The sequence below is a fragment of the Rhincodon typus genome, chromosome 5, assembly GCF_021869965.1.
Source record: "Rhincodon typus isolate 14 chromosome 5, sRhiTyp1.1, whole genome shotgun sequence".
Taxonomy (NCBI): Eukaryota; Metazoa; Chordata; class Chondrichthyes; order Orectolobiformes; family Rhincodontidae; genus Rhincodon; species Rhincodon typus.
Genome location: NC_063336.1, coordinates 40,086,303 through 40,098,347, shown reverse-complemented (window position 1 = coordinate 40,098,347; position 12,045 = coordinate 40,086,303). Strand labels below are relative to the sequence as shown.

The 12,045-nt window shown below is 39.9% G+C and overlaps 1 pseudogene; it reads left to right on the top strand.

Annotated features, from left to right (window-relative positions):
- Positions 1–12,045, top strand: part of LOC109936264 — a 60,112-nt pseudogene that overhangs the window by 22,295 nt on the left and 25,772 nt on the right.

The window sequence follows — 12,045 nt, the reverse complement described above, 5'->3', positions numbered from 1 at the left end:
GAAACGTCAGCCTTCCTGCTCCTACGATGCTGCTTGGCCTGCTGTGTTCATCCAGCTCTGCACCTTGTTGTCTCGGACTATAACCTGGTGTTGTGTGATTTCTGACCTTAAATATAAACATAAAAGAAAAAACAGCTAGATGAAAAAGCAGAAGGTTTTCTTTGTGGAATTGTACCCCAAAACTACACACTAAGAACAGAAGGAAATCAGAAAAAAAAGCGTTTACCATCTTCCTGAATTTGTATATAATCCAGGCATAATAAAACTAGGAAACTTAGTCCGGGCATAAAAAAGTTACGCCCTTTACTCAGTATGAGACTAAATGAAACCACCCAGTTCTCATTGAAAATGTGGAAATGCCTACAAGAGGCAGTAAGTTAAAGTAACCCATCTGGTTTCCTTTCAACAATTTTCTCCACAGACCATGACATTTTCCCATTTAACTGTTGGTTGGACTAACCATCCTTTGTCCAATCAATTAAAGTTTGACCTTGGCATAAGTATGCATATAACATACATAATAATAAAGAGGAGACTTCACAAGTCACATGTGACTACCATTTTTGAATTGCACAATTAAGAAGAATAAGGTCTAATTATAAGCCATTAAATGGAATGCATTCTTCTGTTACTGCTGTGTATATTTTAGATTTTTTTTTTGTTTTTTGTTCATAAGCAGCTTTTATGAATGCCTTACCATGCAGACAGTGAGCAACTTGAACTTTTTGCCACCAGATCTGTGATGAAAGATCATGTGTCGTCATGGGTTGAATCTCGATTAAAGTGCTTTTAGCTCCACCCCAAAAGAATGATTTGTATCCTCCTGCCCATGACCTCCACTATTATGCTCCTTTAAAAGTAGTGGTTCATTTCTATCATTATAAAAGTAGTATCACTATTTTTCCCCCCGGCACTTGTTTTATTCCACCTTCTGAGTCCCTGGGTCATTTTTTTTCTAATTTTTGGCAGGATTTGCATTCGTTATAAGGCAAGTGCAGAACATTTGAATTTTTTATTAAATGACTTAAAGAAGGTAAATGACAGGAGCTTGTAATTCTTCATTATGATCTCTATGGTATTTCAAAGCAGGGTTGGAAGGTTTTGGTTATAGGGAGAGGCTGAATAGGCTCGGGCGATTTTTCTCTGGAGTGTCGGAGACTGAGGAATGACCTTACAGAGGTTTGTAAAATCATGAGGGGCATGGATAGGGTGAATAGCCAAGATCTAGTTCCCAGGGTAGGGGAGTCCAAATCAGGAGGGCATAGGTTTAAGGTGAGAGGGGAAAGATATAAAAGGGACCTAAGGGGCATCTTTTTCGTGCAGAGGGTGGTGCATGTATGGAATGAGCTGCCAGAGGAAATGGTAGAGGCTGGTACAATTACAACATTTAAAAGGCATCTGGGTGAGTATATTAATAGGAAGGATTTACAGTGTTATGGGCCAAATGCTGGCAAATGGGACTAAATTAATTTAGGATGACTGGCTGGCATGGATGAGTTGGACAGAAGGGTTTGCTTCCATGCGGTACAACTCTGACTTCAAAACTAATCATACTTGAAGTGCAGTAATTATTATGTAATCCAAAGATTTCCATTATTCTGATCTGGGTTAAATTTATATCTACATGAGAAATGAAAATTTTTCCATCACACAGGCTATTGAATCAATCCAATTTTTTGCATAATACAAAGCAACATTAATTGTATGGAAAATAGATTTTTTCGTTTTGGCTTAATAAATGTAGTAGCAGTTTTTATTTATAAAAGTCTTATTGTATTTCCATTTTTTAAATGGACACTGGAAATGAAAATGCAGGAAAATTACTGTGCCACATTAGTGTTCAAATGTGTTAGTATACTCTAAGATCAGAAGAACTAGAACCAGAACCAGAAGCAAGAGTAAGATATTCAACTCTTAAGCCTGCTGTGCCACTTATTGCAACCATGGTTGATCTCATCTTGGCATCAACTACACTTTCTTGCTTGATCCCCATAACCGTTTAATTCTTTATTAACTAAAAGTCTATCTCCTCAAATTTATTCAGTGTCCCGGCATCCTTATTGCACTGCGATAGTGAATTCCATACATTCACGATCCTTCTGAAAGAAGTAGGTGGCACAGTATTTAGCACTGCTGCCTCACAGCAGCAGGAACCTGGTTCAATTCCAGCCTCAGGTGACTGTCTGTCTTTGTGGAGTTTGCACGTTCTCCCTGTTTCTATGTGGATTTCTGGCGGGTGCTCGGTTTCCTCCTCCTGTCCAGAGATGTGCAGGCTAGGTGGATTAGCCATGCTTAATACAGGGTTATGGGGATAGAGTAGGGGAATTGAGTGTGTGTGTTGTTCTTTGGAGTGTTGGTGCAGATTCGATGGCCTCTTTCTGCATTGTAGGGATTCTGTGAAGTAATTCTTCATCATTTCTGCCTAAAATCTGCCATCCCCTAGCTTAAAACTGTGACCTCTTGTTCTGGTTTGCCCCACAAGGGGAAGCATTTGATACTGTGTATCATGACTGTTGTCCATCATGACTTGCTGGTATTGCAGGTCTGACAGTAGAATGAGATTTTATTTGTTGGTCTGATTTGCCAGCTGGCAATGCCCAGTTAACTGATTGCTTGTGTTGATTTTCTATTTGCAGGTTCTGATAGCTTGGAATTTATTCATGCAAATGACAATGGGGTGTTTTCGCCAAGCTGCAAACGACTCAAGATTGGAAAGGAACCGCAAAATTATGTTGAGATGGTGGATAATCAAATGGGATCTACCCCAAGGCTGCTTGATATGCTCACAGACAGCTTTGCTGATTCCCCTCAACAGACAAATGGTTTGGTCAGTCAGAACAGCATGGAAGCCAATGTGGACATGTTAGGAGATAACTATAGCTTTGAGGAAACTTCCTTGGGATCTGATGGTCTGAAGAAAACCCAAGTCCTGGATGGTAACCTGTATAAATGTCCTGACTGCAGCTATACATCTAATCAGTTGGGGAAGATCAAGTGTCATTTTCTGATTCATAAAGGCCAGAAGCCTTCACAATGCGACAATGCATCTGATCAATTAGAAACTCCTGTTCATGCTCAAACTCCGAAAAAGACCATCAAATGTGGCTACTGTGACTTTGCATGTGATCGTGCGATAACCCTAACACGACACAAGAGGAAGCATGTGAAAAATAAGCCTGCATTAGGAAGAAAAGAAAGCTCCATTTCAAATAAATTCTTGCAGACAGACTCTACTGTTGGCAGCGAGGAGAAGAAATTTTACAACTGCTCGTATTGCAGCTATACATCATCACTGATGGGGAACCTACAGCGCCACATCCGAATTCATCTTGGAGAGAAACCCTTTAAGTGTGACCAATGCTACTATGCAACTGGCCAGTCGGGGAACTTGAAGCGCCATAAGCTAACTCATACACAGAAAAAGTCTTTCACGTGCAACCAATGTGATTATGCATCTGGTCAGATGGGAAATCTCAAACGTCATATGCTGATACACACAAGAAAAAAATCCTTCAAATGCAGCCAGTGTGACTATACAGGGGATAGTATGGCAGATTTAATGCGGCACAAACAAAATCATAAAGATGACAAAATTTTACTGCACAATAATGAACCAGATGCAACTGCAGTTAAAGCAAGTGGTGAGGAGAAGCCTTATAAATGTTTATATTGTAGCTATGCGTCACCATTGCTTGGAAATCTCCAGCGACACACCCGCATTCATCTTGGAGAAAAACCTTTCAAGTGTGACAAATGTGATTATTCCTCCTGTCAAATGGGGAACCTTAAACGTCATTCGCTCACACACACGCGGGAAAAAATGTTCAAATGCCACCAATGTGGATACAGCTGTGGTAATTTATTGGACTTAAAACAGCACAAACAGACTCACATCAAAGGAAAGCTTCAACAAGATGAGGAAAATCATGTACAGGATAAGTCAAGCATTACCAACAAAGCCTCAACCCATACTCCTGAGCAAGTTGCAACAAAAATTGGGGAGGAAAAGCCTTACAAATGTTTGTATTGCGATTATACGTCACTGCTGTTGGGGAACCTTCAAAGGCACACTCGAATTCACCTGGGAGAGAAGCCCTTCAAATGTGACCAATGTGACTATGCAACTTATCAGTCTGGACATCTTAAGAGGCATAGGCAGACCCATGCACACAAAAAGTCACTCAAGTGTCGCATATGTGACTATGTCTGTAATAACATGGCCGACCTAAAGCAACACCAGCAAGAACATACTGAGAAAACCGCAAGTGGAGAAAAGAAGCCTTACAAATGTACATACTGTAATTATGTATCTTCTTTATCAGGGAACCTGCAAAGGCACATTCGGATTCATCTGGGAGAAAAGCCCTTCAAATGTGATCAGTGCGAGTATGCATCTCACCAGTCAGGAAATCTCAAGCGTCATGTATTGACTCATTCTCGGACCAAGTCATTTAAATGTGGCATCTGCTATTACACCTGCAGCACTGCAGTAGAATTAAAGGAACATAAAGAGAGTCACGTCAAGAAAGAATTGCTGTTAGAAGATGACGAGAATGGGAATGAGAAAGCCCAAGAACTTTATTCCTGCAAGCTGTGTAGCTTTGTCTCCGAATACTCAGGCCACCTCATGCGCCACATGAAAACGCACAATTCAGAGAAGCCCTATAAGTGTCACTACTGTAACTATGCAACAGTGCAACAGGGTAATCTTAAACGGCACATATTAATCCATACTGGGGAAAAACCCTTCAGGTGCAGTGAGTGCAATTACACCTGTAGCCGCATGGAGAATTTGAAGCGACACAAGCTAATTCATGCAGAGAAAACGCTTTCAGGGGAAGGCAGCAGTTCACTGAAATCCGAGAAACCCTATTGTTGTGTATTGTGTAATTTTAAAGCCCAGTACCCAAGTATACTTGCAAGGCATGTGAAGACACATGCAGATTCGGCTAGGAAAAGCTTGGGCACTCAACGATCTCACACAGGTAAAAAACCTTTCCAGTGTGAGAAATGTACCTACTCTACTAATAGTGTAATCAGATGGAAGGTACACTTGCAGAATCATGTGGATGATGAAGGGGAGCTACGATGTAAGGAAGAAGGAGAGTGTGAAAATGTCCAAAAATATTTTTCTTGCAATTTGTGTGACTTCATTACACAACATCCCAACGATTTAATAGGACATATGAAAACACACAGCACAGGCTCGGTGTCCAGTGATCCCCAGCTGCCTTCCAAAGAGACTGTTGTTCAGAGTAGTGAAAACATTTTTTCTTGTAAATTGTGCAGTTTTGTCACCCAATACCCCAACCACTTCATAATGCACATGAAAACACACATGAAAACGCACAGCAACAGCAAAAGTGAATACCAATGTTCCCACTGCAGCTATACTACCAAACAATCTGGGAACTTCAAGCGCCATATCCAGGTTCATTTAGGTGTCAGGCCATTTAAATGCAACAAATGCAACTACGCATCAATTAATTTTGCTAATTTGAAAAGGCACTTACAAACGCACTTGAAGCAAGCATCTAGCCAATTGGATTCCTCATCTTCTCAAATAGCTGATCCCGACCAACCAGAGAATATTAGCATAAAAAAAGAAAAAGAGAATGATTTGTGTTTACAGGAAGATAAGCTTGAAAATGATGTTCCCGAACCCCCCTCCTGTGAATCAAGTGGTTCTATCCACAGCCGTGTTTCAAGGAATTTGAAACGGAGGAGACAGTATAAATGCTCACATTGCTATTATGAGACTATAGAGTTGGGTAACCTTAACAGACATATCAGGAGCCACAAAGGAGAAAAGCCTTTTAAATGCAGCCAGTGCAATTATGCTTCCACACAATTAGTCAATGTCAAACGGCACCTTCGAACACATGCAGGAAAAGAATCCTACCAGTGTACTCAATGTGAGTTTGTATCCGAGAGCAAGGCAGCCTTTAAACGCCACACAGATAATCATCTGGCGAGGACTGAGGTTAAACAAGAAATGGAGGATGGGAATAACCTTAGCAAGGAACAGAAAGTCTTCTCTTGCAGTTTGTGCAATTTTGTCTCGCAGTACCAGAGCAACCTCATAAGACACATGAACATACACAACTACAAAAGGCCATATAAATGTTCGCAGTGTAACTATGTCTCTGCCCAACTGGGCAACCTCAAACGACATATGAGGAACCATATAAAAAAAGAAACTTTCCAGTGTGACCAGTGTAACTATTCATGTGCTTCTATGACCAACCTCAAGCGACATGCCAAGATTCACACAAGTTAACGGAAAACTGTGCAATAAAGGAAAAGCCTCCATTTGAGAAGGACAGAAATGCCTGTTTTAACAAGTTGAGTTGTTTTGATTGGCAGCATTCAAAACCTTGATATCGATATAAGGAGCAGTGCAGTTATTGCTACTACATATCACATTGAAGGATCAAAGGACTGTGGTGGACATGTGGGTGAGCGAACACCCCAGTATGTGCAGCACCATGAGACTGAAGAGATTCAGCATGGCCAAACAGAATGAACTTGTTTTTGATTAACAAGAGGCTGTGTGCCACTTTTGTGTCTTTACTTGAAATCATTGTAAATCTTAAAAATACGTTTGTATGCACATTTTTTTTTGTTGTTTAACACCAGTAGAGTGAAGGCTGCCATTTTGGTAGAATGTCCACCTGTCTAATGCAGCTCATCTCTTTTGCAGCCAGTAAGTTTTAATCACAAAATTAAGGCTAATGGTCATCATAGTCTGTGAAAAGTCTACTTTATAAGAGCTTTACTCAAAGACTGATAAATGGTGATATATTAGCTTTTATTTTGGAACAACAAACTACGGGTCTCCATGATATAATGGGACAGTTAGGGTACTAAAGAGATGAACTGATTTTTGTTTCTTCCCTTCCTGCCGCTCCCCCCTCCTCAATATCCATGTCCATGGAATTCTTATTTTATTTTCTTATGTTTAAAATGATGTAAATAGACATTAATAGCTAAATAGCCTAATGAATGTACGTTAGCAAATGGGGAAATACTGTTCCTTCATGGTCTTGCATTGATCAGTGACTGGCTGAATATACAAAGATGTACCTGTACTACTTCTGAAGGAGGTTGAACTTCTTCAGTTTTCCTGGGACTATAGTAGGTTTACACTGGGGTTGTTGATTTAGATTAAATCTGAATAGACTTTTTAATCATTTTTTAAAAAAAAAAGCATGGGTTGTGATTTTTTTCACTAACTTAAATATTTTAGTTTGGACTGGAGAGTTTCATTTAATATAATACTTCTAAAATGCATATTTTGATCTAGCTGTTACCTTGCCATGTCAAAATATATCACTTTTAGTACTCATTGTGATTATGAAGAGAAAGCAGAGAGGAGATTTGATAAAGGTACTCTAATGTCATGAGAAGTTCTGGTAGATGATTCAGGATCAAGAATGCACTGCCAGTCTCTGGACACAGATTCAGTTATGCCTTTCCAACAGGAATTTGATAATTATATGACTTTGAAGCAAAGCAAAATGCAGGGCTATTCAGAAAAGGTAGGAGAATGGGAATTGATGAGTTGCTGGTACAGAGGCAACATAGACATAATAGATCAAATAGCCTCCTTTGCTGAAACTATTCTCGATTCCAAGTGTAGGCATGTCCATGAAATGCAACTTTTCCACAGCGGACGGGTCACTTGAATGTTGTTTTATTCTTCACTTGTGGGTGCATTCAGCAATTTCTGACAGTTTGAAATGAAGCCCCTAATAGCAAGTTGAAATCTGTCTATATAGATTTTGATCAGTTCTTGTTTTGTCTTCGATTGTCTTCTAGGCTGTCTACTTCTACAAGTAAAACACAATCTAGTGTATGGTGCACAGATTTTTTCTTTATTGTACAATTTCATTGCAACATCCCATGTGGTGTTGTATGAAACATTCTGGGTGTTCCAGTTAGACTGTACAAACTAGATGTCTGTAAACCTGGAAGTAAATCATGTTATTTTTGTTTTTCAGTTTGAATAATTCAGGACTAACCCTAAATAAGTTCCAATTCAGGAAGAACTGATACTTAATATAGATTTCAGGTCAAGCTATTGCTCTTCTATGTGTTGCATTTGTTCCAAATCCATAAAACATCAATGAAACCTGAGAACTAGAAAAAAAGCTCAGGAGTAGTATATTTTGTTTATGCTTTTGACCTGGGGAGTGTATTATAGGCTCAGTGACCACATGTGCAGTCAGGATTTCCGAGTTCCCTTATTTTGTACCGATGTGCAGCTCTACTGAGAATTTTTTTTTAAATTTTAGTTTTGAAAGTGGGTTTTTGGTGTGATATGTAAAATTGCAGTTTACATATCACATGTTGAAACCAGTGCTAGAGAGCATAAAGTGGTGAGGGTGATTTAAATTAAAAGAGAATGTTTGTCTACTGAACCTTTATCACTTATAAAGCTGGTTCATGATGAATCTGGGTCATAATAGTGTGGCTTATATTGGTGTTCTCCATTGGCAATTTGAGGTAGCTGGCAAGTTGGCTCACCAAGTTGGCTTAATAGTAAATAAGAACGTAAGAAATAGGAGGAGTAGGCCATTGAGCCCCTCAAGACTGGACACCATTCAACAAAGTCATGGCTGATTTGCCCAGGACCTCAACTCCTCTTTTGTGCCAGCTGAAGTTAGCCCTCCACTTCCTATTATTTCAAATATCTATCTACCTCCTCTTTTTTTTTTTTTTTAAACTCTTTTGATCTAGCCTCCACAGATCTAAGGTGTAGAGAAATCCTGATGTACACTAGCTCAGGGACAAGAAATTCCTTTGCATCTCTATTTTAAATTATTGCCCCCTTATTCTGTAAATGTATTCGCTGGATGGGATGCTCCCACTAGTGGAGAAACGTTCTCAATCTAACCGGTCAAGCCCCCTTAGAATATGGTATGTTTCAATAAGACGACCCCTCATTCTTCTAAACTAATGAATAAAGGGCTAACTTGTTTAGCCATTCTTATAGTCAACCCTTTCATCCCAGGAAATGGAAAATAATTTTCAAATTCAACAGTCACACAGTTAGTCTCACGAAAATAACAAGATTTATGCTTCTGAATTCATTCCACAGAAGAGCACTTGCTCATGCTATTCCTGTGGCTTTTGGAGAAAGGACTGTGATTTCTATTTTTTCTGAACAATCATTTAGAAAATAAACATTTAAGCCATGTTATTGCTTTTCTCAAAGAAACACTGCTTCCTATAGGATTTTAAGCGTACTGTGATCAAACTAAATGCTGAGTATGTAGCCTGTAGTTTTGTTCATCTAAACACCTCAAACCTTCCATTAAAAATAAAACCTTAAGTAAAATAAGATGTTGAAATCAATGGAAATTATTTTGTTCAGAATTGGACGTGCAGCTTGAAATAGCTGAAAACAATGCAATAGTAAATTTCAACTTGTTTTAGTGGCATACTAATACATCAATTTTGGACTAGAACTTGCTGTAAATAAAATAAGTTCATTGTTCATTCACAAATTGCATAGCTGCAATGTGAGAGACAGATATGGTGTTGAACATGAAAATCTGGTCGCTGCAATTAAGAGATGTGCTGCTTTCATTCAGTAAATGGTCCAAAAACTGCATCTCACTGTTTGACTAACCATCCAAATGCATTAAACAGGATAATGCTCCTGTATTTGCATAGCAAATTGAGCTTGTCTATTTCAGGCCAAGTGCCCTCTTCTAACTTAATGTTAGAATTTAATTACTGTCCATTTTAAAAAAAAAAAATAATCTCTTAAAAGCATGGAATAATGGTTATTAGAGATTTTTGTCTTTTACCTTTTGCATCCAATTTTTGTTTATTTTTGCTTTATTTCTGCATCAGTTTCCCAAGCACCCAAAAGTCGGTGGGAAGGCCATCTGGGAATTTTGAGCCCCTCCCATCTGCAAACTTGCCAGGAGAGGACTGTAAAGTTATGACCTCGGTGCATCAAGCATCACTGTTATAATTCTGTGCTACATTTTAACAGCCCTGCAATTTTACTAATTTAACCTGAAGGCAAACTGACAACTGTGACATCTGTGACATCCCTTTTTTTCCCTTACTGAAGCATTGTTAAAACATTTCACTAATCATGATTTCCAATGTTTTTCAAAATTTAAAAATAAACAAGTTTAATTTAGAGTTGCCCAGAAAAGAGTGATTCTGAAAAAAAATTGTTGGCATTGTGAATGTGTAATTTTCAGAAGGTTTTCTTAAAAAGTTATATTTTCTTAGATGTCATTTTCAGTGGGATTGTTAAGTTAACAGCAAAACTACAGCCAATGTTCAGTCGATCCATAATGGATTCCTTACATCAGGATACATTGTATAATGTTGCAAACTAAACATCTGTAAGACATTAGTACTTGGTGCAAAAAATTTGTTTGCAAGCTCAAAGGGTAATTTGTTTTTTCTATAAATTAACAAACAATGAGGTGTCTGTATCCTAGAATGATCTGACAGTGCACTGTCTCAATTGCAAAAACATGTTTCAAGTATATAGTAATGTAAAATAAAGACCAAGAAATATAGCCAGCAAAATATCATTCTGTAATCTGGATTGCATGCTTGATGTACTGCTACTGGAATGCTAACACCCACTTCTCTCAAAAGACAATGCAAAATAGTGTTTCTGGAAGGATACAGGGAAGGTAATTTAAAAATGCTGGAAGTAGCAACAGGTCAGGCATTATCTATGGAGAGAGGAAATTATTGTTTCATCAGAACAGAAGGCTGATAGAAATGAGTTTTTAAACCAGTCTAAGGGAGTGAGGGGAACAGTGGATTGGAAGTACAAAAGGAAGGTCTATGCGAGGGTAGAAAGGATTAACTAATAAAATATTTTATGATGCCAAGCCAGAGTGATATTGGGTATAGTAAAGAAACAAAGGTTCATCAACTTTACTAACACTTTTTTCACCCCAACCTCCTATTCACCTGGACCATCTCCGTTACCTACCTCTCCTTCCTTGGACCTCTCTGTCTCCATCTCTGGCGACCGCCTCAAAACTGACATCTACTTCAAGCCCACCGACTCCCACAGCTACCTGGACTACACCACCTCCTCTTACCCACCTTCCTGCAAGAATGCGATCCCCTACTCCCAATTCCTCTGCCTCCCCCACGTCTGCTCCCAAAACAGGGTGTTCCACTCCTGCACATCCCAGATGTCTTCTTATTTCGAGGACCGTAACTTCTCTCTTCCAGTGATCGAAAATGCCCTCATCCGCATCTCTTGTGTTTCCTGCACTTCTGCCCTCACATCCCCTCCCCCCAACAAAAATAAAGACAGAATCCCCCTTGTCCTCTCATATCACTCCACCACCTCTACATCCAACGCATCATTCTCCGCCACCTACAATCGGATCCTACAACCAAAGAGATATTTCCCTCCCCTCCCCGTTTGCCTTTAAGGACCGCTGTCTCCTCAACTCCCTCGACCAGTCCACGCTCCCCACTGACCCCACCACCCCTGGCACCTTTCCCTGCCACTGCAGGAAGTGCTACATCTGCCCCTACACCTCAACTCCATTCAAGGCACAAAACAAACCTTCCATATCAGACAGGGGTTCACCTATACATCCATCAACTTGGTCTACTGCATCTGCTGCTCCCGATGGTGGCCTCCTTTACATCAATGCGACCAAGCGTAGACTTGGAGATCGTTTTGTAGAGCATCTGCGCTCTGTGTGCGACAAACAACAGCACCTTCCAGTTGTGAACCATTTTAACTCTCCCTCCCACTACCTATGTGACGTGCCCATCCTGGGCCTCCTCCAGTGTCACAATAACACCACCTGGAAACTGGAGGAGGAGCACCTCATAATCTTCTACCTTGGGAGCCTACAGCCTGATGGCCTAAACATGGAATTCACCAGTTTTAAATTCTCCCCACCCCTGGCCACATCCCATGTCCAATCCTCCCTCTCAATTCCGCTTCCTTGACCTGACACAACCTTCTCTCCCACCTACCCACCCCTCTCACCTCACTGATCAATCCGCACCACTCCCTTCCTGCAGTCA